General features: G+C 57.8%; 1 long non-coding RNA gene across 1 annotated transcript in view; it reads left to right on the top strand.

Moving 5' to 3' along the window:
- Positions 1 to 1,209: 1,209 nt before the first annotated feature.
- Positions 1,210 to 27,747, top strand: part of LOC131482413 (uncharacterized) — a 140,323-nt gene continuing 113,785 nt past the window's right edge. The window contains exon 1 of the long non-coding RNA XR_009246974.1: positions 1,210 to 1,389. This is a non-coding gene — a long non-coding RNA (uncharacterized LOC131482413). The remainder of the gene's footprint in view (positions 1,390 to 27,747) is intronic.

The following is a 27,747-nucleotide window of genomic DNA, read 5'->3' on the forward strand; positions in this document are numbered from 1 at the left end:
CAGTGCCCAGAAGAGGGAGTTTTAATGACAAGATGGCTGGGAACACTGAAGCCTGAATGTGGGCAGGGCCGGCTCCAAGACTTTCAATCTGGGTGGGTGGGGGTCTGGGGTAAGTGTCAGGGAAGCAGTCTTTTGTGAGCACAGGGCGTAAAGCCAAATTTGCTTAGTCCTTAACAAACAGAAGGAAAGCACAGACGTTCAGGTTGACGACCAGGAGTGGGGGAGGTGTTTGGTGCAGCGATTAAGACCCCCCCACCTTTGGGACACTTCCACCTGCCATCAGAGGTCCTCGGTTGGAGTCCGGGCCCTGCTCCTGATTCAAGCTCCCGGCCAAAGCACAACCTGGGAGGTGGCAGGTCCCTGCATCCACGTGGGAGACCTGGATGGCCTTTCAGCGTTTGGCGTGACTCAGCCCAGGCTGTTGTGGGCATTTGTGGGGTAGGGGTCTCTCTCTCTTCCTCCCTCTCACATACATGGAGAACGCCAGTTGTCCACGTTCAAGCCGGGGGTTGTCAGGCCCATTCAGAAGTGGAATCCAACGCTGTCTGTGTCGGAATGGAGGCTACCCAGGTCCACACCGGCAATGGATTCCTCTTTAAAAATCACACGGCCAATTAGTGGCCAGGTGGAAGCTGCAATTTTAACCTGGATTTTGTCACTCGCCAGGGAGGGCGGGCAGGGGCCAGAATGACCCACTTTTCGCCCACAGAGCTCGACAGACCTGGCAGCGGTGACCTCGGGACCGAGTATCTCAGACTACTTTTCCAGCGGTACTGCTGCGACGACCCCCACCATTCCCGTTGGTAGAGACTGGGCAGGCTGAACTACAAGTCCCAGGGAGCTGTTCGGCCTCGCCCGGCTCTCGGCGCTCGGCCCGCCCCGCGCCGGTCCCCGCGGCTGTATAAGGGCCGAATGGCCCCGCGGCGCGCAGAGCGCAGAGGCGGCGTGGGTGTGCGGGCTGCGTGTGGCTGCTGGAGGCCGCGGCCCGGGCTGTCGGTGAGCTCCGCGGCTCTCGCGCCTGGCGAGTCGCCATTCCCAAGCCGCCTTAACCCGCGGGCATGCCGACCCGAGGCCGAGAGAGGATTTGTCTTCGGCGCTTTGCTGGGCTTGGTCGAGGGGCGGTCGGTAGGAGCCGCGCTCCAGGCTGGGCGCGCTCGGCGCCCGGGGACCCCCGCCTGAGCGGTGCGCGCGGCCTCTGGAGACGCGGGGCGCAGAGGCCGCGGTGGCGGCGCCTTGACCTTGGGTGGAACGTGAAGAACGGGTAGCGGGGCTCCGGACCCATAGCGTGGATTATTACTTGGTGCCAGTCAGCCGGGATTGAGAGAGCCGCGTCCTCGCGCCGGTCCTGCGCGGGTCCGTCCTCTGGAGCAGCCGGGTCCCTCGCTGCAGGTAAGTTTGGCGGCGGTTTGCGGAGTTGGCTGCGCTTTTGGTCTCGGCTTCTTCGGTCTCTCCGTGTTGCTTTCCGAAAGTCTTGGGGTTCTGCATTTGGAACTTTGGCTCCAGCGTTTGGAGCTATTGACATCTCCTCAAGGGCTCCCTTCTGCCTCAAAGAGGCAGCGGAGGCGCCGGCGTCGCCGTGACCAGCGACCGTCCCCGACCTGGGGTTGCTTTGGGGGTTCGTCCTTCGGTCTCCCGCGCCCCTGGACGGAGTGTGTGTCTGGGGGAGCGACCCGTGCGCGACCCGGGCCCCTGCGCCCCTTGCGTCTAGTCGCCCTCCAGGCCCCGTTATTACCCCCGGGAGCCGCGCCGCCTCTGTGGGTGCCGGGCGCATGCCGCCTGGCGACCCAGGGTATGCACACCGTGTGTCCGACGGGAGCTCCGCGGGCCCGGGGACTTTGGGGAGCGGTTTCGTTTGCTAGGGCTGGGCGGCCGCGGGAGCGGAAGCTCGGAGATGCGTTTGCATTGGCGCTGGGGAGGTGACCCTGGGCATGCTCCCGCCACCCTGCTACCCTTGGTGCTCGCAGCTGTGCTTGGCAAAGGTTTCCTAGAGGATGCGGACAGAGACTGGAGTCTCCCTAGAGCTGCTGGGTCCGTAGCTTCCTCCTCTCTCAGCTCTCCGTGATTCCTCCTCCCCCCACCCCCGTTAGGTGCCCGTCGCTGAAGAGGCGTGGGGGTGAATGTTTGTTGAATGAATGACTGACTGTTCCTCACCACCCCTGATTTACAAGAGAAACAAGGGACCTCCCTTCTTGGCCATTGTCCCCAACGCCAGGGGTCTTCCTCTGGAAGATGCCTTCCCAGCCCTGCCAACCCCTCTCCCATCCCGTGGGCTGCCTGAAGGTTCACTTGCCCGACTGTCCGATGAGCCATGTCCGTGTCTGCTCTCCCCCCCTCCTGCACAGCACACTCCTAGCTGCTGGCAGTGGTCTCCCTTAGCGCTAACACCTGTTGGTGAGATAGCAAGCTGGGCAGCCCAGGTTCGGGTGGGGGAGGGAAGGTGGTGTTTGTGGTACGCCCTCCTCCCTCAGGAGCCTCTGATCCTTCGGGGCTCCCTGTGATCCTTGTCCCCCCCATACCTCTTCCTGCCTCAGCTCCCCTGTTCACCCTGAATCTGGGGCTGGACCCATTTGCATCCTGCTGAGCTGGGACCCGGCACCACCCCTCCACCCCCAGCCACACTGTTTGATTTTCAGAGTAACCCACACTCTCTTCTATTTAAAAAAATTTCAAGCAACTTGTAATATAACAAGTAGGAAAAAAGAAAAAAAACCTACCCAGACCCTTTCAAAAGACTGACAGTTTGACATAGGGCAAATTTATAAAGTTGTGGTCCTGCACGTGGGGCCATGTTGTGAGAATTGTGGGATTGGGCGTGTTGTCAGGAGAGTGTGGTCATAGCAGGTGTTTGTAGCTCGCTGGACCCCTCATGTGCGGGCTCCAGTCTGGGACTGGCAGCACATGATGTAGACTTTGCCCCCCCCCAACCCCCCGGCTTAGTTTTATGTGAATGCTTCCCTCATGTAATGACTGTGCAGTCCTGTGTCCCGCTGCAGGCACTGAATCATAGTCGGCTTGACAATTCCCCCATTGTTGGCCACGCAGGTATTGCCACACTGGCAGCCTTAGAAGTCACGCGCTGGGGAGCATCTTTGGCGCGGGAGGATTCCTCCAGCGTTTGGATGGCGGCCTCTCTGAGATGTCCCAAATGGACTCTCCACGTCAGAATCAAGTCTCAGGTGCAGGGGAGCCCCCCGGGGGTGGGTGAGCTGCTTTCTGCTGGCGGCTTGGAGGAGGAGGAGGGCCTGACGCTTCTTGGAGAGGGTGTGGGGAAGGCTCGGGCACGCTTGTGTGGCACCAGAGAGCAGATCGGCACTGTTACAAGGATCCCTTAGGCTCAGCCTTCAGGAATGTGGTCGACCGTGGCAGCAAGGGGTGGCCTTGGCCTAGTGGTTCAGGTGCCCACAGCCTCGATGCCAGGGTACGGGTTCAAGTCCCTGCTTTCCTTCCTGTCAGGCAGTGGTGATGGTTCGAGGTCTTGGGTTCCTGGCGCTCAGGTGGATTGGGCTCCCAGCCCCTGGCTTTGGGCGGCCTCTTGCTGCAATGCAGCAGCCCTTGGGCATCTTCACTAGTGTTTCTTTCTCTGTTTTTGGAATAAATACAAAGTTACACAGTGCTCTCAGCCTCCTCTGAGGTTTATTAGCTAGCTCGAAGGCTGTCCTGTTGCAGACTGATGGCTGATGATTTTGGTGTCTATCTGGATTCCTATGACAGTTGCCAAAACAGTGCCTGGATTTCCGGCGTGTCCTTTGCCCCATGTCCTCGAATGTCGGCAGGTGCCATGCTTGGATGGTGCGCGCCAGTCCCGATGCAGTACTTCCAGCTCACTCATAGGCCTCATTCAGCTCGCCCGGGTTCTTCTGGTGGCGTCCTTCCTCAGATCATCCAAGACCTGCTCGGATCGCATGGCACTGTGGTGCAAGTGGAGAGGTCTAAAGCGGATGGCCTTTGTGCTGGAGAGGGTGTGAATCCAAGAAGTCACTTCCACCTTCTTCCTGGGTTAACTCAGCCTGCTCCCTGCTGGCGGCACCAAGAGCTGGATCGGACTGCGGGGTCTTCAAGGGACCCTGAGTGGAAGTGGGAGAGCTGTGTCATTGTCCCCTCCCTGGCTGCTTCCCGAACCTCCTGCAGGAATATGTTGTTGAGCGAAACTGAGTGGCTAGGCGGTCTGCACCAGCTTGTCCTCTGGGGGTAGACAGATGACATCCGGTGTGCGTGAGAGCCGGCAGCCAAGCAGCTGACAAGTCCGCGGGGGCAGGGCCCCTGTGGCTGACTCACCTGCGGGAGCAGCAGGTGTGGCGGAGGTGCGCAGGGTGCAAGCCCAGCAGATCCTGCGTTTCCTGGTCGTCAGGCCAGATGGAAAGAACACGGATTGCTGTGCCGGCTTGGGGTGTTGTGCAGGGATCTTGGGCTGGGAAGGGACTCTTTCAGAGATTTTGTTGCTATGGGGTCTTTGGGTAGAGAGCGCTTGTGTAGGTTTGTGAAGGCCCAGAAGGGGCCCTGCCTCCTGCATCACATCCAGGAGCTTGAACCTGCAGCCGCTGGCGAGCGCCCAGGCTTGGCCTCCCCAGTGCCAGCCCTGCTCTGCCTCTCCACCCTCCCTGCCCTACCCTCTCAGTAGCCCGAGTGCCCCTTCTTTCCCTCTGCCCTCCTGCGCTGGCGCCGACATCCACCAGGCCCAGCCCGCTGGTGAGGATTGTACAGGAAGTGGCAGGGAGAGGGCTTGGGGGGGGGCAGTGAGTCAGCCGCTATGGAACGGCGCTTCTGTGGACACCTGCCTGCCCCTCTCCTAGTGACTCCCTGGGGGCCCCCTGCCCCGAGCCTGACCTGCCTCCACCATTCACCATCAGGCTCTGGTTTGCTTCACAAAGAACTGCTTGGTGACCTTGTTGAAGTCAAACACGTGGATACTTTAAGACAGAGACAGTCTGAGCTGTCTGCTTCAACAGCTAGGAAAAGACAAGGAGCCTTTTCCTGGTGAAGCTAACCCAAACCCAGAGTTGTTGTTGTTTTCCCTTGTTCCTCCTCCAGGAAGCCTTCTGGGTTTACTTCTCCCTATACTTGCATTTATGTGGTTTGTTGGTATATAGGTGTTGGCATAAATGGCTTGAAATCAGGTGCCCTTTTGTCCTTGGTTCAAACAGAAGTGGCAGCATTCAGGCCAATGGTGAATCAGCAAAAGTTCCAGGCTGTAGGTTGAGTGAGATGTGCAGTTTCTCCCCTCCCTGGGGGCCTGGGAGATGCCCTGGCTTGTGTGTCTGTGCACACGGTTGCTGCTTCGCTGTGCGGCTGGCTGTGTTGTCCTAGACCATGCTCCCAGGGTTGCTTTGGACCTGGGGGAGTCTGCCACCCCAAGTTAGCAGCTGCACCTCACGTGTTTCCGGGAGGATGGATGTCCTTGGGAACCCCTGGCCTCTCAGCTGTGTCGTTAGTGAGGGGCACCCTACTCAGTGGCAGCTGGGATCCTGTGTGGGGCCTGCTGAGCTTGGCTGGGAATCTTCCTGCAGACCCGATCTGAGCAGATCACATGGTGTGCGAGGGTCCGGAAGGATCCAGAGACCTGGGGTGGCAGGTGATCATTGCTTCCTCCCGTGTTGGGTCTGTTGGTGCAGGTTTGTGTGTGTCGCCGGGAAGCCAGGTGCCCATGTGTGGCTGCACCTGGGGCTGGAGCCTAGCACGGGGCGAAGGCGCTGTGGTCCTGGGGCTCCAGGCTCCGCTTGACTCTGTGAGCTGCCCTGCCCTCGTGTTTGGAGGATGCTCAGGAGCAGGCGTGCAGTTCCCTGGCTTTCGAAGCCCTTTCCTTTGCCGAAACCTCACTTGGTGCTCCTGTTGACTTTCCTTAGTGGACCAAGGAGTTGGAGTAGGACAGGTGCAGTGGCCATCGATGGACTGTCCCTTTCTCTAACATCGGAACATTTTGAGTGCTCTGCCTTTAGACTCCTCCCTTCTGAAATCTGCAGGTACTGAGCGTCTCCTGCCTGCTTTCTGGGACGTTCCTTGCAGCCCTGTGGATTCTACAGAGTGCAGCCTCCAGGGCGGGTCAGGGCCGCAGTCTTTGTGGGAGGGGGGTCCTTTGTGCTTTGGGGCTGTGGGGATGCCATGTCCGGTCGGCTGCAGGAGATTGTGGTCACCCTCAGTGATGACTACTTCTGCAGTTGGGAATTTTTAAAAACATTTTCATTTCTTTTTTTATGGTGCTGAGTACAAAAATCTGCAGTCTTAACCATTCATTTATTTTTGTTTGAAAGGCAGAGAGCCAAAGAGAGAGAGGAGAGAGAGAGAGCTGCTTCTATCCACTGTCCGTTCCCCAGGTGCTCACACAACGACCTAGCAAAAGGCATGAGTCCAGAAGCAGTCCAGGCCTTCCACGTGAACAACCCTCTGCTGCCCGGTAGGGTGTGTCTTAGCAGGTAGCTGCAGTCAGAAGTGGAGCCTCTGCTATGGAACACGGGTATCACCAGCGGTTCTCAGCCGCTGCACCTGTCCCTGTAGCACTGTTTTCTTCAAATGTTCAGTCTGCACATCGTTGTATGGCCATCACCACCATCTACCTCGCAGACAGAACCCCTGGAGTCATCCACCAGGAACGCCCCGTATTCCCTGCCTTCCAGCCCCAGCCACTCTGTCCTCCCCTGGAGTCACCCACCAGGATCGCCTGTGTTCCTTGCCTTCCAGCCCAGGCCACTCTGTCCTTCCCTGGAGTCATCCACCAGGAATGTCCGTGTTCCCTGCCTTCCAGCCCTGGCCACTCTGTCCTTCCCTGGAGTCATCCACCAGGAACACCCGTGTTCCCTGCCTTCCAGCCCTGGCCACTCTGTCCTCCCCTGGAGTCATCCACCAGGAACACCCTTATTCCCTGCCTTCCAGCCCCGGCCACTCTGTCCTTCCCTGGAGTCATCCACCAGGAACACCCGTGTTCCCTGCCTTCCAGCCCTGGCCACTCTGTCCTTCCCTGGAGTCACCCACTAGGAATGTCCGTGTTCCCTGCCTTCCAGCCCTGGCCACTCTGTCCTCCCCTGGAGTCATCCACCAGGAACACCCATGTTCCCTGCCTTCCAGCCCTGGCCACTCTGTCCTGCCCAGAGTCACCCACCAGGAACGCCCATGTTCCCTGCCTTCCAGCCCTGGCCACTCTGTCCTGCCCAGAGTCACCCACCAGGAACGCCCATGTTCCCTGCCTTCCAGCCCTGGCTACACTGTCCTTCCCTGGAGTCACCCACCAGGAACACCCGTGTTCCCTGCCTTCCAGCCCTGGCCACTCTGTCCTGCCCAGAGTCACCCACCAGGAACGCCCGTGTTCCCTGCCTTCCAGCCCTGGCTACACTGTCCTGCTGTGTGTTTCTGTGAGTCTCACTGCTGGTGCCTTGTGGAGTGGAATCCCACAGGATTTGCCTCCTGTTCTCTAGGCTCCTGCACATGTGCGCGTGCGTCGAAATTCCTATCCACCTGTTCAGTTCTGCACTTGCAGAGGTCCGGGGCTTATTCCCAGAGGTGGAATTGCTGGATCATGTGGTCGTTCCATGTTAAATTCGCTGAGAGCCTTGCTCTGCCTTCTGTAGCATCTGCAGTGCCAACAGCAGTGCCCGAAGGGTTCCAGCTTCTCTTCTGCTCCTCCCTCCTTTCTTTCCTCCCCATCCCCGATGGGGGTGAGGTGCTCTAGCTTTGCCCAGGATCCAAGGAGCAGCAGCGTACATGTGGCTGGTACCCAGAATTGGCTGCAGTTACCCCTCCTGCAGGGATAGGTCTGGTGACCTAGCGTATTCCTCGGGTCTCAGTGGTTTACAAGGAAGTTTCTCAAGTGCTTCTGTGCCCATGGCCTTGGCAAGGGGCAGGTACCTTCCTCATGTTGCCAGTGCATTCCCAGGAGGCCCTCAGCCTCTTCTCCTCCTCTGGGGCACTTTGTGGAAGGGTGGGATTTCAGGAGTGTTGGGGCTCGGTGAGAGTAGAGATTAGACATGCAGTCTGGGAGAATCCAAGGGCAAACCCTGTCTGCTCATCTGTCCTGCAGAGTCACCGTTTCACGTGTGAAGTTTGTTGGGTGAGGGTGTTTCAGTTTGTTAGAGAGTCTCGCAGAGTAGAGTGGCTGAAGAAATGCGTCAGATTTCCACGGGGCTCTGTGGAGAGCCAGGGTCCGTGTTGAATGAGGACAGCCACCCCTCTTTTAGGATTTTCTTCCCAAGGCTGAGCTGGCACCCCGAAGGCAGGGTCTGTCCCTGTTTGTGATTGGAAGGTCCAGCATCTAGGGGAATAGGCACATGTAGGATGTGGCTTTATGGGCCCCAGGGGACGGATTGTGTGGGTTCTCAGCTTTTGCTGGACTCTGCCTGCTGGAAGCAGAAGGAGGGAGCACTGAGCTTCTGGCAGGCCTGGAGAAGGAAAATACTTCCAGAATGTCTACCTCACTCAGTCCTGTCAGCCTGATGTGGAGGCATCGTGAACACCCCGAGACCTTGCAGCTTAGAAGAATGGAGCCATGATTCAAAGTCAAGGCTTGGCTTGTGCCCATCCCTGAGGGCCTGAGCTGCCCCAGCCATTGTTGGTGTGATTCTGACAGCCTTGCTGGGCCTTGGTGGGGCTTCATTCCTCATCCATCCTCATGGTGGATTGTTCCTTTTGCGTTGCAGGTTGCACAGAAAGCAGTTCCACGTGGCTTCTTTTTTTTTTTCCCCACGTAACTGGGAAGTCGGGGCTGTTCTTTGTTGATCTGGTTTTCTGTAGTTTTTTCATCCTCTCCTTTTCCATTTCTGGTGTCTCTCTTAAGTCCTCATGCCTTGGAGGGACAGACACAGGGTTAGCAGGTGTCCCACCTCTGCAGAGCCAGTGGGGAGAATGCCTTTGCCTTGGCATCCTTGATGGCTCATCTGGGGCCCCACATCTGTGGGCTGGGAGCTGGAAGGCACTGCTGGTTCTCTGGAGTCCCCTGCTTCACACCCGGGTCCTATGTGCACATCGCTTCCCTCCTAGAGCTGTCACGATTCTGCAAATAGAGATTCCATCCGGTGTCTACTCTAGCAAAGGATTGGCCTAATGGAGAATGCACTGTGCAGGGGTTTGGGTCCCTGGTGCCCGAGGGAGTGGTGGGAGCATGCCCAGTGCCCAGCAAAGGTTGACAGAATCTCAGTAGTTCTTGCCTCAGTGGGGTCTCCGCACTTCACACCATTTTTCACCTAACGCACCGTCGACTGCCTCAGGGGACTGACCCAGTTGGGCTCTTGGCTTTCCAACTGTGGCCTTGCAATGAAGTTTTGTTTATCTGCCCAGAAGAACTGTTTAGGGAATAATGACTTGGTGCTGGGAGTGGTGCCTTTTAACTGAGATTTTTTTCAAAGAAGGATAAAACACTTTCCCTCATTGTGAGTGTTGCTGGACAGCTGGTATTGCTCCCGGGCTACCTGGGGCCATGCATTCCATTGCTTTCCTGGGATGGAAGCCGGAGGTGATGGCTCTGCAGACTTCTCTCTGCCATGTGTGCCAACACAGGACCCCACGAGCAAGACAGGGAGCTCGTTGCAGAGCAGGCATACAACTGGGTTTGTTTAGATGGCTCCATTGTGTTCTCATGTTCATGTGCCAACTTGGAAGCCGACCTGCTGGGTGTTCCTTGCTGGAGGGATGGCCTTGATCTCCAGCTGTTGAACGGGTGGGGGGGGACCCACATTGCTTGCTTTGTCTGCATGCTACACAGGTAGTCTTTGAGGAACAGTGGCTGTGGGAGCTCTTCAAGGAGGTCATGCTGCCCTGGCAGGTGCTACCAGCCACCCTCATTTGCCATAGTGAAGGGGGAAAAAATCTCATTGTCATGGTAATAGATCATTTCTAGGGAACACTTCAGTCTGAATAGCCTCTTCAGGGAGGGTGGTGAGTGGGAGAAGGGGCGCTGTGCAGTGTCCTGGGGAGGGTGCCGGCTGCTGCAGCTGGTATTACCAACTAGTGTGGGTCTCCTCTGGGGAGACTCTGCACTGTCACTCCACTGTGACAGAACCCATGTGACCTGCTTCCAAATGGGCACTCGAGTGTGTCCATTGGGTCTTAACTGTGAGCTTGGAGAGCTTCTTTTGGAAAGTGCTGGAAGCCATAAGTAAGTCATGTGCATCTCATGATTGTCCGTTCTATTGCGTCCTTTACCTCCTCTCTTCCAGTAATATCTCACTGGGGACTTTTATTAATTTATGTGCAAGGCAGAAGGAGGGAGAGACAGAGAGAGAGGATTCTTTTATCCACAGACCCACTCCCCAATGGCTGCAGTAGCCAGGGCCAGGCCAGGTCAAAGCCAGGAGTGTGTGGCAGGGCCCCAAGTATTTGAGCCGTCACCTGCCAGTCTGTGTGTGAGCAGCAAGTTAGAATCTCCGTGGAGCCCAGACTAACCCAGGCTGCCTCATAGGAAATAGGAGCCTCTTCCCCTCTAGGCCCCAAATCCTCCCCACCCGGACTCCAGCAGCTGTCAGGCAGCGTTTCCTTCTGTGTCTTCCAGGAGGAGTAAGATCTGCTCTGTACTAGGAGTGGAGCTGGAAGTAGGCTTCTGCGTCTCTGCCGAGGAGAAGTGTGGAAGTATTGAAGCCTGATTTGCTGGAGTTTTCCCAAAGCCTGCACTGTTCTGCTCTTGTCTGCCTCCCGCCTTGTGTGGCGAGTCTGAATACCTGCACCTCATTTCTCAATGGGCAAGCGAAAGAGTCGGTGCCCGGATGCAGATCTCTTTAAGATCGCTACTGCCCAGGGCTCGCGTGGTGTCCCAGTACTTGGGTTCCTGCCATCCGTGTGGGGGACCCAGATGAAGCTCTTGGCTGTGGGTTAGCCCAGCATGAGCTATTGCAGCCATTTAGGGAGTGGACCAGCAGATGGAAGATCTCTCTCTCTTTTCTAACCCCACTTTCAAATAAATCCTTTTTCTTTTTAAACTCGGTGCCTCCCTCTGCCCCAGAACTGTCCTGTTTCTGTTTGCCCAACATGAGCCTGAGTCCCTTAAGGGATGCCAGGGTCAGGGACTGCTAACTGGAGTTGCTACCATGTGTCATCTGCATTGAGAGGGACAGCTCTGGGGTGGGGAGAAGACTGGAGAGGCCAGATGCAGGTTTTGGCAGGGTCGGAAAACCAAGCCAGTTGTGGTGTTTAAAGCTTTGGACTCAGTTAGCTAGAACTTTGCTGGGAGTGCACCTCACTCCTGGGGCTTTTCTAGGGTGTCTCTGCTGGTGTGTTTCCCCTTCTGATGTTAGGCTTGGAAGTCGGGGGGTGGGGGAAGGAGGATGCTGAATGCTGGGCCAACATTACCTTCATGTGGTGTGGGAGCCCTGCAAGAAATCCTGCCCACCTGAGCCACACTCCTGTGAAGAGAGAGGGAGAACACACACACACACACACACACACACACACATATCTTGTATTGGCTAGTTCACTCACCAAATGGCAATGGTTGGGGCTTGGCCATGTCTATGCCAGGAGCTCCATGGGTGGCACTTGGGCCGTCTTCCATTTCCTTCCCAGTCATATCAGCAAGGAATTGGATAGAAAGTAGTGCAGCCAGGACTCAAATCAGTTGCTCATAGGGGTTGCTGGTGTTGCAGGTGGCAGCTGCACCTTCTATGCCACAAAATCAACCCCAAGGGACTTTTTAGTCGACATGATTGGGAAGGTGGAGGGTGGAGGGTGGAGCCCCGGGGCCCTCAGGTTGGGGGATGGGAGTTGCAAGATGCCTTGTTCCCTGGGCTAAGCAGCGTGAACGTGGCATTCACCTCTCGCTTCCCTTCCTGGCCTGACCCGGGCGGTTGTAAAAGGCCTTGTGGGCAGCGCTGCCTGTTTGGGCTGTGTGGTTGCATCTCTGTTGTGTTGTTTCTGGGTTTAATTGAAAGGAAATTTCCGTTTTCTCACCAGCAGGTCCAGGTGCCTTTTAGCCTTAGTTTGTTTGAGTCTGTAGTGTTCATTGGCTTAAGTGATTTCTGTGAAGGTGGCGCGCACACTGCCCTGCGCAAGGCCAAGATGAAGAACCAGCCAGAAGCCTCTGTTGGCTTGAGCAGGGGCGCACGTGGGGTCTGGAATGGGCTTGTCCCCGACTGTGTGTCCCCTGCCCCGTGGCCTGCCCACTCCTGTCCTCCCGTCTCCCCTCTGCCTCCTCTTCCACTGCATGGTCAGGGACACTCAAGAAGTGGAGTGATTGTAGAATCCGATTTTGCCATCCAGTGGGTGGGGGCAAATGTGAATAGCCCCACCCCCCACCCTGCAAGTGGTGCGTGCTAACTCTCTGTCAAGTTTTCTCTTTGCTCCATCTCTTCCCTGAATGTCTGCAGTTCAGCCTGTTGTTTCCCAGGTGTGATCGCCTCCTGGGCACAGGTCTTCGTGTTTGCCTGCCCTTGCCTTCTCTGACTGTACAGTGCCTGCCTGGTGTTGACCTTCAGGCGGACTTCATGTGTTCACTAAACCTTGGCAGATCGAAGGCCCAGACTGTGCCGCTGGCTGGTGTGAGCATGTGGTTACCACGTGGCTATCTGGTCAGAGCCAGCCGGTGGGCTCTGGCCAGCATCTGCCAGTCCTAGCTGTTGTAACAGCACCTGCATGCATTGGAGAAGGGGCTGGGACCATGCGCTTCTGTGCCTGCCTTCCTGTCTCCAAGAGCCCTGATTCTTTTTTGGGTGTTGCCTTGTGCCTTGGGCACCCTTCGCCCTATCCTAGGGCCCCAATTGCCTCTCTCTGCGTCTCAGAGCTGGATGGACACTGTTCTCTGTTGCCAGGCCAACCCCAGCTCTGGTGGCTGCTGCGCTGCTCAGCTTCTTAGTGAATTCAACATGCACAAAAATGAAAATGGAAAACAGGCGTGCCTGGTTGTCTTCAAGAGATGTCGTCTGTGGTGGTTGCAGTTTTGCTTTTCTTTTATGGCGATTTTGTTTCCCAATGAGCACAGTAGGTGACCCTTTCTCCTGGCTTGGTAAGAATTTCATTTACTGCGGGGAGGGAGGAGTCCTGGAGGGGCGTGCTCAGGGCTGAAGCAGCCCACCGAGGTGACAGCACAGAGGCCATCTCTTGCGTGAACATGAGCTCGTGCTGTGCTTGCCGGTTGGCCTGTAACCTGGGCTTGGGGCTGCTGGAGGCCCAGGGGTGAGGCAAGTTCTGCCGCTGTTGCTGCTGTGTCCTGGAGCTCTAGTCCCCCCCTCTGTACTTCCCTCTTCCTCCCAGCCCCCAATCTCTGCCCCCACCCCTTAGGGAGAAAAAAAACCAACCTGCCTCTCTCCTTTAGCATCACATCTTTAAGAATTCCTTCCCCTGTAGCTGGGGACAGAGCCCCTTCTGTGAGAGGGACACCCCGCCCCTCCTATTAAAAGGCCATCAGAACAAGCTGCCCATTCTCCTCTGGAGAGGGTCCTTCTGTCCCCGGCCAAGGGACTCTTAAGGGAGCGTTTATCCTGGGACACTCAGCTTTCAAAGACGGTGGCAGTGTCAGATAAACTCGGTCCCGGGTGGGGGTGTGGAGAAGGACAAAACCCCCTTTCTTTCCACCCCTGCAGGGAGGCCGGCAAAGGTTTTTGGGGGAATCTTAGTGTGGGCTAGTTGATGGGAGCTCTCCCATGAGGTCAAGGGCCCGTGACCATCTCCTGTGGTCCCGTTAGGTAACCCAGAAACTCCTTGGCAAGTTTGTTGCTCCTACCTGTGTGGCTGGGCCCTGAGTGTGCATTTTGGAAGATTCTTGTTCCAGCAGAGGGTAGAGGGGAGACATTTTCTGCCAAGGGCCATTTGCAGATTTGTAACAGCTTTTGTGGGGCCCCGCAGAATTCCCTCTACTTAAGAATTCCCTTGGCTCTGGCATGGTAGCCTTGTGGCCAAAGCCCTCACCTTGCATGCACTGGAATCCCATATGGATACTGGTTTGTATTGTGGCCACTCCACTTCCCTTCCAGCTCCCTGCTTGTGGCCTGGGAAAGCAGTGGAGGTTGGCCCAAAATCTTGGGACTCTGCACCCATATGGGAGACCTGGAAAAAGGTCCTGGATCCTGGCTTCTGATTGGATGAGCTCCAGCCGTTGCAGCCATTTGGGGAGTGAACCAGTGGATGGAAGATCTTTCTCTGTCTTTCCTTCTCTCTGTAAATCTGACTTTCCAATAAAAATAAATGCATCTTTTTTTTTTTTTTTTTAATAAGAATTCCCTTGCTAGAGGTGGATGGGATTTTGAGTTCCCCTTTTGGTTATCTTGGCAGGGTGAGGCCTGGTGATTTCCTGGACCTTCTAGGGCCCATGGGTAGAGATGTTGAACGGGTGAACTTGACCATAGGTGTGCCTGTGTGAGTACCTGTTGTGACTGAGAAGCCTGTACCATCAGCGGTTCAGTTTCCATCCAGTCATGATTGGCCAGCCATGGGAAGGACCCCTGCTCATGCTGTAATCTGTGTGACTGTACTTGGGACAGCACGGATGTGCTGGGCTTCGAGGACAGGCCTGGAGCACCAGGCTTGGAGGTGGGACACTGACATGCCCAGTGTCACCCAGCACGTTGCAGCCTTGGAGTGCTGGATTGCAAAACTCTGCCTGCTACCCAGCTGGAGGCCTCGCTGGGGCTGGGCGCTGCCAGGCCCATGGCTTTGTCCACTGTCACGCTTCCCTTAGCCCTGGCTGGGAATTTGTTACTGGGTTCAGGTGAGGGAAGCACATATTCCCTCCTGCTGTGTCGCTCTGTCTGCGGGAGGTGGCAGAGAAGCCAGAGCTGCTCTGATGGGAGCGGAGTGTCATGCTGCTTGGCACAGGAGAGAGTGAGATTCAGAGATTTGCTGGAACTGTGGCTGGGAAGGGCCCTCCCCTGGGAAAGTCCTAGGGAGGGACCCCTGCACCCAGTCCCAGATCTGGGACTGTCCTTGCTCTGTGCTTCCTCAGGGTGGAGTGTTAGCCCAGTCTCTGTGTGTGTATGTGTGTGTGTGTGTGTGTGTGAGGGCATTGAGGAAGGAGGGACTTCTACCCCATCCCAGGGGGGATTGGGTGCAGGTACATGGCAGGTGGGTGGTACCTCCCTGGTGGGCTTCCTGCAGAGTTCAGCATCCTTGTCTGTGGAGCAGAGGTGGGAGAGTGGACAGTGAGTGGTCTGGATTCCAAGGGCACAGGGATCCTGGGCCTCTCCTTATCTGAGCCGTCGGATCTTACTGAGGGACCTCCAGGTGGGCTTGCTGGAGTGATCACTGGGATGATCTTAGAGGGCGAGGGTCATCCAGAATGCCCGACGAGGTGGGGGGAGACAGGGGTGAGGCTGGGAGCTCTGCACGTGCCTGCATGCAGGGAAGTTCAGGGGGCTTGGGCAGGGGGCTACTCCAGATGTAGCTGGGAGAAGGCTGTGAGCTTGTTGGCTCCAGGGGTGAGGGTTGGACACAATGGGAGGCCTGGGTTGGGGTCATGAGCAAAAGGGAGAAGCCAGAGTTTATGTCCAGCTGGGCATGAAGGCCGAGGCCTTGGAATTGGTGGGGGAGAGTGCTGGACTAAGACGGAGCAGCTCGGACCTGCATAGTAGCAAGAAGGTGTGGGGCTGCTTCTTGATGTCCCCCTGGACTGACCAAGAACTTGGGAATTGCTGTGCTGCTGTAGGGTCCAGGGCAGCTGGGACACCTAGGTGGGAGTGGCAGATGGGGCTGCTTGGCAGGTGCAGCTGGACAGGCTCCCAGCAGCCCTCCCGCCCAGTCGCTCCCACCCCGAGGCTCCTGGGCTTTACGGTGTGCGGGACATGAACGTGGACATTTCGCTGTCCTCGAACTATTGGCTGAAGTTGTGGTGGAGAGGACTGACTGTTGCGTTGGACCTGGGGGTGAAGGGGCCGGCTCTCCATCCCGGCTCATTCCTTCCCAGGTCGGGCATCCCAGAGGCCAATGCTTGTCACAGAGTTCCAGGAATGAAGTCTGAGGCTTTGTGCAGTTCTGAAAGGCAAGACAGCTGTGTGTTTGTGTGTGTGTGTGTGTGTGTGTGTGTGAGAGAGAGAGAGATTCTGGCTTGTTGCTCCTCCACGCAGGTGCTCCCACACTGAAGCGACCCAGGAAGTGGAGCCCAGCTGATGGATGCCCAGCCTTGCCCTCCTTGCGCACCTGCTGGATGTCACCGGTTTGACTCCTGGGGCTGGAGGCGTGAGGGATGAGGACCAAGTTCGTCTGTGCCTGGCTTAATCGCTGCATTCTCTGCCCTCTTTCATCATGGTTTTCTTGGAGGGGCGAGGAGAAGCCTTGTTTAGGTGGCATCCTTCCGGTGTATTGTCGGCACAGTCAGTTTTGCCTGCACATGTCCCTGGCACCACCAGGCCTGGGCCCACAGAGGGGATCTGGTGACTTCCCTGGCCAAAGACTGAGTCCTGACCTGATGCTGTGTGGAGGGGGAGGCATCGTTAGCATAAGCTCGTTTCTCTCCTTGCTCAGTGAGAGGGGCTGTTGAGCGCAAGCAGGGCTTTGGATGAGACGAGGGGGAGGTGGCTGGGAGGGCCAGTGAATTAGGGGCGGGAGGTGGGGGCAGCGCTGTTCTTTATAATGTAGGGTTTGTCTCCCGGGCGCGGCGGTGCCTGGGGAGGCAAGTCGAGATGGGCCTGAGCAGAGAACAAGCACGGGTCTGACGAAAATGGGGTGACCCCAAGGGGCAGGGAGAAAAGCACCTTTGTCCAGGAAGGTCAGGGCCCGGGGAGGCCCGGGAGCCTGGGAGAATCACTGCTTCTCTTATGGGGTGTGGCACCCCTGTGGCTGCCCAGCAGGCTTGGACACTGAGCATGGTGGAAGTTTCCAGTGTACCGGTGCCTTTGCTGTGCTCTCTGGGACAGGCAGCGGGGGACGGGGGCACTTTCTGGTCCGATCAGCTCTGATCTGTGAGGGCACCCCCAAAGTCACTTGAGGGCATCCTGCACTGGGGTCTCCTAGGGTTTGGGAGGGCACATGGAAGGAGGGGTGTGCCGGAGGTGGTGGTAAAGGTGGAGTGGCTTCCTGTCCTCCCTGGCTGGATGGCCTGAACCAGGGCAGAGCAAGGCCTGAGCTGAGGCAGCTACCCCTGTGGGGCCGGGGCAGAAAGGCAGGCTCTTGGGGTGCCTGGCAGCTCTTTCCCTGGCTGCTGTGCCTTGACGCCTTGATGGGAGCAGCAGACGTCGGGGTGCCTGGCAGCTCTTTCCCTGGCTGCTGTGCCTTGACGCTTGATGGGAGCAGCAGACGTTGGGGTGCCTGGCAGCTCTTTCCCTGGCTGCTGTGCCTTGACGCCTTGATGGGAGCAGCAGACGTTGGGGTGCCTGGCAGCTCTTTCCCTGGCTGCTGTGCCTTGACGCTTGATGGGAGCAGCAGACGTTGGGGTGCCCTTTCATCCCCGCACACGTGCTCTGGGCTTGGAAGGACTGTCCCAGGCTGGCAGCCCTGGTGCCCATCAGAGGTCCTGGGACCATGCAGTCCTGGAGCCGATGTGGCTAGCCACTGTGCGCTGAGTGACTCCCTGCCTGTGTGGCCAGGGTCACACAGGCTCGACCCAGGGCTGGCTTAGTGTTCCTTCCTGCTGCCTCTGACGCACACGCACGCACACACTCGTTCCAAGAGGGCGTCATTGTTGGGGTCATTTGGCCAAGGCTGTGCTCGCTGTCACTGTCATGCATCTGGGTTGCATTTGTGGTTCTGACATACATACATGTGCGTACGCACATACATGTATCTGCACTCAGACACATGCGTGTGTATGTTCGCTTAGTTGTCACAGGCCCCTAAGAGGTAGGCTTGATGGTCTCAATTGTGGGAGCCATGAGCGGCCTCTGTGCTCTCCGGGGCGGCCCAGGCCCAGCTGCCTGTGTTTCCTGACTGATGGGGCTTGGCTTCCCCTGGGCCCTCTCTGGCTTGTTGGTGATGACCCAGGAGCTTGCTGTTCCACGTAGGGCGGTGATGTCAGCTGAGGAGGATGCCCTGGGGGAGCTTGTTCCTGAGAGGATGTGGCCCTTGGCTCCCCCAGCAGCTGCTGGGGTCTGGTCCCTGCTGCGGGGGCTCCTTGACCTGTGTTGAGCTGGGACCCCCGAAGCACGGGTGGGGGAAGGAGAGATATGGCTGGGGCTGGGGTTGCATCTGGGGCCTTGGAATCCTGGAGGTTTTCCCGGAGGGAATTGGGAGGGCAGCGTGGCTGGGAGCCACCCCTGCTCAGCCCTCTGCATGCTGCTGGCTTAGCCGTGCTTGCTTCCGGACAGGGTCCTCCCTCTTGCTTGTCCCTGGCAGGCACCAGCCGACATGCTGGGTCCTTGGGGTCTTGGGGCTCCTATCCCCGCAACCAGGGGAGGGAGCCCCCCTTCATCCCAGCATCTTGCTTCTGTCCAGGACATGGAGCAGCCCCTAGTGTCACAACTGGAAAGGCAGAGCTGGTTTGGAGACCAGGCGTCTGCATGGGACAGGCCCTGCCTGCTCTATCCTGTCCCCACCCCCTTTGTTTTTAATATTTATTTTTATCTACTGGAAAGGCAGAGCTAGAACAAGAGCTATGGAGAGTGAGCTCCTGTCTGCTAGGTCATTTCCCAAGTGCATTCAAGGGTTGGGGCTGGGCCCAAGCTGAAGCCAGGAGCCTAGAGCTCCGTCCTGGTCTCCCCCGTGGGTTGCAGGAACCAAGTCTTTGAGCCCTCCCCTGCGACCTCCCAGGCACATTTACAGGAACCTGGGTGTGAAGCAGAGCCAGGCCTCAGGGCAGACACTGTGGTGTGGAGCGCAGGAGTCCTAAGCAGCAGCCCCACCTGCCACCCTGCAGCCCCCGCTGCTTCGCAGTGCCCGTATCCTCTCGCCCTCTGGCTCGGCCCCAGCTCCTTCAAGTAGGGATCGCCCACCCTCAACCCCGGTGGCCCAGCATTTGGACTTTCCAGCCCTGGAAGCAGGGTGGGCTGTTGGTGCTCCCAGGGTATCCCCCAGGCATCGTGAGCAGCGCCAGGCTCTCCACAGCTCTCTCTTGTTACCTGTTCCCTGGGAAGCAAGGGCTTCCCCATGCAGAATAGACCCTAGTCCAACTTGCACCTGCAGGGCAGGGAGCTGGACAGGGGACCCAGGATCCAGCAGCTGGCCAGGTGCTCTGTCTGACCTCGGTGCCCGTCCTCTGTCCAGCCCCACAGCTGGGGCTTTTATAGTGGGGGAGGCAACACACGTGGTGGCTCCCTGGGCAGAGGTGATGGTTTGGGAGGCAACTTTGATTTCTTCCCCACTGGCTGCTACCTGGCCACAGGCCAGCTTTATGGAGGTGTGACTCATGCACTACCTGGCCCTGGAGGTGAACCGCGGTCAGTGGTGTGGCCACCATCACAGAGCAATGGCAGTGTCTGTCCACCCCGGCTGCTCCTCCCGTCTGTAGCTCGCCTCCATTGTCGCCACCAGCCCCTGCAGGACCGCAGAGCCAGTCCCTGTGTGAGGTTGCTCTGCGTTTGCCCTCTGGACCTGCCGTCCGTGGGACAATGGCATGTGCATGGTCCAGTCCCTAGCTTCTCTCACTCAGTGGATGTCTCTGAGAAGGCGGACCACGCCTACCTCTTCCCGAAGCTCCTGTTGAGTGCTTGGCAGGGAGTGGGTTAGTGTGCAGGCTGGGTGTTGCTTGGAGGGGTTAGGAGCTGTTTGGGGGCTCCTCATTGGGATCTTAAGGTATCTTTAGCTCTTTTTTTCTGTGCTTGTTAGCTTGCCAACCAAGTTTGAAGGACCTGGCCTCCTGCTCCCGGGCTGTTGGGGCTTAATTAAGCTCAATGACAGATGGAGCAATTCGTTTTCTGGCAGTTGAAGTTGGCATGGGGACAGGTGGGGAGTGAGAGGGAGACACAGAGGTCTGCCATGTGCCGATTCGCTCCCCTGGTGGCTGCAGTGGCTGTGCTGAACCAGGCCGAAGCCAGGGGCCTGCAGCACCGTATGGGTCTCCCACATGGGTGGCAAGTGGCCCAGCCCTTGGACTATCTTCTGCCACTTTCTTAGGTGCATTAGCAGGGAGTCGGATGGAAAGTGGAGTAGCTGGGACTCGAACCGGCACCCATAGGAGGTGTTGGTATTATAGGGGGCACCCGAAGCTGCTGTGCCACAGTGCCAGGCCCTCATCTCTCCTTCAGTGCTGATCTGTGTTTGGCTTCTGTGGGATGTGCACCCTCAGGGTGCTTGTCATTGCCTGTTGTTTGGGATGGTCTTGGTCCTGTTGAACCCTGGTACAGTGCACCACAGGGCGAGAGCCTCCTTGGCACAGGGCAACTAGCGAGGAGCACAAGTGATGGCTTTACTGTTACTGCGTAAAGGATGCCCGGGGACTCCCCTCGCCGTGGATTCTGCACACGTGGGCTGCAGACCAAGCTGCACCCTGTGTCAGTCACCAATCACCTTAACTTGAGGCCTGCCATGTGGAGCTGCAGGGGTGTGTGTGTGTGTGTGTGCAGACACATCTGTGTTGGGGGCTGCTGACTGATTCCCAGAGTGCCAGTGGGGGAAAGAAGGTACAGTAGTGATCGTGGGGGCTCTCAGTGTTCCTGGCATCCCTGGCCAGAAGCCCGTCCCAGGTGACCTGCACAATGACAGGTGTCCATCTGAGATGCTGACCTATGTCCGTGTCAGCCTGGGCTGATGGACCTGTCTGGCCTGTTCTGTGCATGGGGCCAGCCTGTGTGGATGCCTGTTCCCTTATCCCAACCCAGGGTCTGGCGCTTTGGGGTGACTGCCATGAACATCTGGGTGCGTCTGTCCCTCTGGGTTCTTTCTGAACTCTAGGGGCATCTGAGCTAAGTCTCTGCTTTTTCCTGTCCCTCGGGGCCCCAGGGAGGTGCAGTGAGAGGCGAGTGGGGGCCCCTGGACGATGGAAGGAGGTGGAGTGAGCAAGAAGGGACTTGGTGAGTGCCGCCTATGGCGTGAGTGTACTTCAGCGGCTGGTCCTGCTCTCTGACCCTGGCCTTGCGTGGTGCGGCACCTGGCCCCGAGGCTCCGCCCCGTCGGCCAGCCAGCCCTTCCTTGCAGGTGCTCTGGGGGGAGGAGAGCGTGAAGGCAGCGTGTGCTGGGATGTTGTCCAGCTGTAAATGGTGATAAGGCGCTGGGGACACATTGGGCTCGTGGAGGTGGATGTCTGACGCTGCCCGTGATGGAGCCTGTGGCTGTGAACTCTGCATGGCTGCTGGATCCAGGGCCTGGGGAGCAGGTGGGGGGCTGGTCACAGGGTCCTGTGGTGGGGTGTGTGGCTGTGAGGAGGGAGCCCACGTGGGGCTAGGAGGCAGCTGCTCCCCGGTTGTGATGGTTTCCTGCCGGAGTTTTGCCCTCTGCCACATGAGAACAGCATCCCTTTGGTGGGCGCTGGAGGCTGCCTTGTGAACTTGCTGTGTTCTTGCCATGGTGGGTGGCCGGCGACTGACCAGGGCAGCTCCCAGCTGGCCCCGTGGCCCCCAAGGGAAGCTTTAGGGAGGTGTCCTCCCCTCTGCTGTGCCCTCTTTGCAGGGCACTCAGCCTGCACGGGGCTCAAGGGGTGCCTGTTTTGGCTCAGATGTCATCAGCCTTATGGGGGTGTCAGGCTGGGTAGTGGGATGGTCCCTTACCTCCACCCCCGAGCCCTGGACCCACAGCACTGCGATCCTTGCTCTCCTGGCATCTCTGTGGGGCCAGACACCTGTGACTGTTGCATTCTTCCCGCTCAGTCCAGGGAAGGATGCTACCATGCCAGGGAGGGAGGCCTGGCCATCGTGGCCAGGGTCCTGTGCAGGCAGGGACAAGCAGGTCCAGTGTGGCTCATGGTGCCTCTCACAGGAGGGGGCAAAGACACACATGTGCACACACACACACGAGCACACACACGTGTGTCTTTATAAAAGTGCAATGCAGTCACAGACCAAACCCTGTGACTGGAGCCCTGTGAGACGCGGGCTCCTTGGGACCCGCCCCGAGCTCCACCAACCCCATTTGCCCTGGGTTCAGCCCCACCCCAGCTTATCACCCGCCAGTGGGACTCCTGAGAACAGCAGGTTCATGTTTGCCTTTCGGGAGGTGCTGTGCCCAACTGGAAACCACCCTGGGTCCAGCATGACCTCCTTGTTCAGCTGGGGATGACGGTCGGCGAGGCAGTGTGTGTAAAGGGTGGCAGTGCCTCACTGGGGGGGCCTGGGGTTCAGCAGGCTGAGGAGCTCCAGCTTGCAGCTCGGTGCTGCGCCCCCAGGCTGCACAGACTGAGGCGTGAGGCTGAGCTGGGCCTGCCTCCTGCTGGGATTGCCCATCTGCAGGGCCCATTGCCTTAGTGCCAGTAGGATGGGCACCAGGCAGCCAGAATCTTGGACTGTGGTTCCCTCTAGTGTTCAGTATATGTCATTACAGGTATTGTTTCAGATCGGCGCCAACGCTGGGACCCAGTGCAGTGGCTGGATGTGGCCCAGGTCTGCCCATTCTCAGAGGATTCCCCTCTGCAGGTGCTGTGGGGGGATCCTGGCTCCCCAAGAGGGCTCACGGGAAGTCCTGAACTTCTGGAACCTGATAGGTTTGCATAAGGAAGCCTGTGACAAGAACCCCAAGTGGCAGGTGTGTGAGGGTGACGCTGCAGGAGGCCACACAGAGTAGTGACCGTTGGCTGTGGTGACGGGTACAGCTGGGGTCCTACACACCCCAGTGAGCGGGAGGCTGGCCCCTCCCCCAGAATCACGGGCAGGGCCTGGGCATCTGCGTGGATGCTAAACTCCCCTGTGCTCCAGGCGCTGTCGCTGGCCCAGGAGCAGCAGCTACAACCATGCCATTCGTCTTCCCACCACGGGTGGTGTGCAGAGCTGCTGGTGCCAACTGATGGGCATGGCGTTTGAGTGCCCCGTCAGGCCCCTGGGAGGGGAGGGAGATCTTGCTGTGCCTGCTGGTGACTTTAGAGCAGCCGGACCTGGACACTCATGTTGACCGTGGGCAACCCCATATGTCAGGAAAGCCAGGAGAAAACATCCTCTCAGGGTGCCCTCGTGGGGCGTCCCGGACAGTGTCCCTGGGCACCAGTGGAGGAGCTCCTGGGAACCAAGTCTTCAGTTGTGGAGTGACCTCCTGTGGGCCCGAGCTGGAGGACAGAGCAGTGTCCAGCAGGACTTGCGGGCTTGCTGCGATAAAGCCCAGGTCCTTGTCACACGTAGGAGGCCTGCTCCCCGGGGGCTGGAGGCTTGGAGACATATGACCCCCACCCAGAATAGGGAGGAGTGCCAACCGGCCAGTGGGCACGGGCTTGAGTGGTTTTTCTGTTGGTCTGTAAGGAAACTCCCCAGAGTTTGTGGGCAAACTGAATTAGGAGATAAGCTCATTTGGGTGCAAAAAAATGTTGAAATCTGTGCAGGTGTCTCATAATATGCATCGTCATGAGTTTTTTAAAGACCCCTTGTGTTTTTTTGTTTTTGTTGTTGTTGTTGTTAGCACCAGAGAAAGTGAAGTTACTTTTTTATCCCTCTTAAAGACTCATTTTATTTGCAAGTTAAAGAAGAAAGAGAGGGAGAGAAAGGATCTTCCACCTGCTGGTTCACTCCCCAGGTGCTCATAACGGCCAGGGACCCAAGCACCGGGCCGTCTTCTGCTGCCTTCCCAGGCACATTGGCAGGGAGCTGGGTGGCAGGTGGAGCGGCGGGAACTTGAACACCAGTTCCTATGGGATGCCGCTGTTGCAGGCAATGGCTTTTAACCCGTCGCAGTACAATGCCAGCCCCATAAACTTCTCTCTTTTTTAAATTTTGTTTTTCACTGCCCTGTTGAAGTTACCTGGTTTGAATCTGTTGAGTTAGCTCGATCTTGTCTCCAAGCCCTCAGTGTGGCGAGTGAGGGCTGTGGATAAAGCCTGTGTCCTAAATCACACAGACAGCAAGTGAATCTACCCTGGGATTGGAGTCCAGACTACGGGGTCTTCAAGTCGGTTTCAAAGGAGGCTGGTTTGTTGGTTCGGATGCTTGGGAGGCGCTCGTCCCCTTCCACCCAAGCGCCTGGTTGGAGGCCGAGTTCCAGCTCCTGACCCCAGCCTCCTCCTGATGTACACGCTTGCGGTGGCTCGAGGGCTTGGGCACTGCTCCCCCATCCAGAAGAGCTGGCTGGAGTTCTTGGATCCCTGGCGCTTGAGGAGTGAGCTGGCGAGTGGGAGACTGTGTGTCTCCCTCAGACTCTGCCTTCCAGATAAACAAGATAAACATAAAATGGAAACGATGAAAATTGGCACGTAGAAGTCAGGGCACCTAGAGGAAGGTAGTGTGCTTGTCAAAGACAAGGCCTGCCAGCCCTGGCTCTAGCATGTGTGTTGAGATGCATCGTGTGTGTGTGTGTGTGTGTGTGTGTGTGTGTGTGTGGCTATGGGTATGTCCCTGTGCACAGGGCTCTGCAGTCTGCAAGGTGGCCGGTCCTGGTCTCGATATGTGTGGGGTCTGTCGCCACCTAGTGGTCCTTCTGTGTCAGCTCTCTGAAGAGCAAGGGTCCAGGACCTGGGACCGGGCAATCCCAGGGAGCGACCACAGGTGCCCTCCCAAGAGGGCTTTTGTCTTACGGACTGGAAGAGGTGGTCGCCTTGCCCCCTTGTCTTCATGCGGGGTCAGCTATGACTCAGGTGCATCTGTTTGCCAAGTTCCTTTTCCCCCTCTTCCCCCCAAATGCCAGTTTTCCATTTGGGGTCAGTGAAGGGTGAGGGCTGTTTGGCGTCTGTGGTGGTATGGGAATTCCAGATAAAGCACTTGGCGCCCAGCAGGTGTGGGCTCTCACACATCTCCCCCTGCCTAAGCCAGTTCTGGAACTTTCTTTCACACTTGGATTGGGTAAGTGGCTCATGCCTTGGTGCTTCCTGGAGCGTGTGTGTGTGTGTGTGTGTGTGTGTGTGTGTGTGAAGCCCGTCACCCCGAGTGTGCTTGTGGCCTGGGATTTCAGCTGGGTGGGGTCTTTGGGTGTTGGGGTGAGGACCTCACTGTCACATGGGAGAGTCGGGGTGGAGCCCACCTCCACCCTGGCTGGGAGTGTGGATGCTGCATGAGTCACCATCCTACTGGCTCACCTGGACAGTGTAGCGGCTGGGACCGGGGTTCTGCGTGTGCTGTGGGATGCATGGGTCTTTGCACGCAGTGGGTGGACATGGAGGAGGGAATCCCAAGCTGGGTCTGGCTGGCCTGCAGCAGGATGGCGGGTGCCTCTCAGCCCCTGGTTTCCATGGCATCCTTGTGGGAATGGGGGGGGCTTTCCCCTGCTCCCAGTACCCCTCCTTTCTCTGGTGGCCAGGGCAGTCAGAGGAATCCAGAGGGACTGGGAGTCTCCTTCTGGAGCCCTGGCCTTGCCCAGGGTCTGAGAGGTGGCCAGGAGCGCTGTGGCAGGACAGCCAGCTGGGTGCCTGTCAGGTGCTGATGGCCGAGCCGTCTTCCCCTCCCCTGCCGGATGTGCTGCTGGGAGCCTCCAGCTGGCTTCCAGGCTCAAGAACACACTGTGTTTTATTGTCCCTGGGAGGGGCTGTAGAAGATGTGAACCTGGGGGAGGAGGGGCAGCTTGGAAGGCTGTCACAGCAGCACTCCCACACTGGGCTCCTTCCAGGATGCCCCAGCTATACAGAATCGCTCTGTTCCATGCATTGGGAAGCTGGGCTAGGGGCAAGGTCAGGGGTCTCTGTGTCCTGCCAGCCCATCCCAGACCCTGCCCTTTGCCTTGGCACGGACTGTTGTTTCCTGTCCCCTCTGGGTGCTGCCAGGTGCCAGCTTGCACCCTCTGGCTGTGGCTGACAAAACGCTTGCCCTCTGGGTGCCTGGGTTGATGGGACATGCTGTGGTCAGCCGGGACTTGGCTGCTCACCTGTTGTTTGGTTTCCCTTGGAGCACTTGGTGTTTGCCTGTAGGAGACGTATTGGGAGCAGGTGCACCAGGTGACCTTTGGTGGACGAGGTGAGGCGTCGGAAGGGCAGAGGGCAGCTGCTGTGTCTCCCAGGGCATGAAGCATGAGCTTGGAGTCTCCTTCCACATCCAGCGGCACCAAGTGTGTGTCCTTGCGTGCAGGGAGGATGTCCCTTGCTCCTGGAGTGAGATGCTGTGCGTTGGAGCTGATGGAGACCCTGCCCTTGTCTTGCGTGCAGCACGTGCTGTGGGCAGTCAGGGCTCAGCTTGCTGGGAGGGATCCGGGACTGTAGTACTCCCTGGCCTGGCAGCTGTAGCCTGGAGAGTAGTGCCGTGGCGTCCGCAGGACTTGGTGCAGTCGCGACTTTCTGCTGCGAAGATCCAGGTGACGAGACACACATTCTGTTTCTCTAGACTTCTGCCTGGCAGGAGCCAGCCTCGCCCCTCCCTTGGCCGCCCCTACTCCCCAAGGTTGGGAGACAGTGCCAGGGCTAGGGGGTATTTCTAGCAGCTCTGAAATGTGATGCTCATTTGTTGTAATACCAAGAGGGGACCAGGAAATCATCCCGTGCAGTCCTGTGATAGAGTAGTTTGGTTTTTGTGGAGGAGGTAGCACTTGGGGCAGAGTGCACCTGCAGTGGTGTCCGAACCCAGCTCAGCCTGCGTCTCCCAGGCCAGCGTGGGGCTGAAGCCTCCTGGCTGACAAGTGCTTGAACGCTCACATTGGAGGTTGAACAGGAAAGCAAGATCCATAAAAAGCAAGGAAGGGACTGGATGTATGTGTGTACACTGGCAGGGCAGGGGTGGCCTCTGTTTAGACAGCCCCACTGTGCCCGTCCCTGGGAGGCCACTAAGGGACTGACTGGCCAGCTGCCTGCTGGGTGAGCGCTGTGCTGGGCACTCCATGACCAGGGCCTGCGTTCTGCTCCGAGGACTTGGAGGAGCCATCACGTGGCCAGCTCACAGCGGCGACCGTTCCTGAGAGTGGATACGGAGCGGAACGGGCAAATGGGAAGACACAGAAGGGAGGAAGCCAGGTGCCGTGGGGTCACAGAGCAGCTGCCTGCTGTAGCCACTACAAGCCACGCGTGGCCGGCGGCATTTCACCTGCCACAGGCCCGAGTCTGAAATTCCCATTGGAAAAGTCACATTTAATAGCTCTCTTTAAAAAAAAAAAAAATGCTGGTGGCATCTTAAACTGTAAAGATATAGCATATGTTGGGTTAAATAAAATGTTATTAAAGTTGACTTAAGCTCTTCTGGGGACTTATTATTTTTAATATATCTGAAAGAGTTACAGAGGCAGAGGGAGTAGAGAGAGATCTCTGTGTTGCGTCACCCCCACATGGCTACAGCAGCTGAGGCTGGGCCAGCCTGAAGCTGGGGGTTTTGTCGGGTCTCCCGTGTGAGCGTCAGGAACCCAGGGACTTGGGCCATCCTGGAGAGCTTCGGGGAGGAGGTGGCTGTTTTGTTGTTGTTCCTGGTTTCTCGAAGGTGGACAGAGAAAGGGAGGCATGTCCCAGCCGGGCACTGTCTCATGTTTGCGGGAATTCTGCATGGGTGTCGGGTGTCGCACTCCACACTAGAATCTGGACCTCACACAGATGGGAAAGGAACAACACGGCGGGGTTTTAGGTTGGAAACCGGCTCGACTTGTGCTGTGTTGGGGAAAGAGGATGGATCTCTGGGGCAGTGATCTGGAACCCGGGCACATGCGGGAGAGCCAAGTGTGGACGGAGACCGGGACGGTTCCTGGTGTGGCCGGTCTCAGTGTGGATCTGCGGTGTTGTGTCCTGAAGTTGAACAGTCCGTGGTGTGTCACAGGGAGGGGGAGGGACCTCCCCCCTGCCAAGGATCTGCTCATGCAGGGCTGAGAATGGTCACCTGGTGGCCAGGGTGGAGAGATGGTTGGTGACCGTGCAGCCCTACTGTGTGCCAGCCTGCCTGCCTGCCAGCCAGGCACATCACATGCCCAGACACTCTCACTCAGTCTCTGATGTCATGGGTGATGCATGACCCT

The sequence above is a fragment of the Ochotona princeps genome, chromosome 17, assembly GCF_030435755.1.
Source record: "Ochotona princeps isolate mOchPri1 chromosome 17, mOchPri1.hap1, whole genome shotgun sequence".
Taxonomy (NCBI): domain Eukaryota; kingdom Metazoa; phylum Chordata; class Mammalia; order Lagomorpha; family Ochotonidae; genus Ochotona; species Ochotona princeps.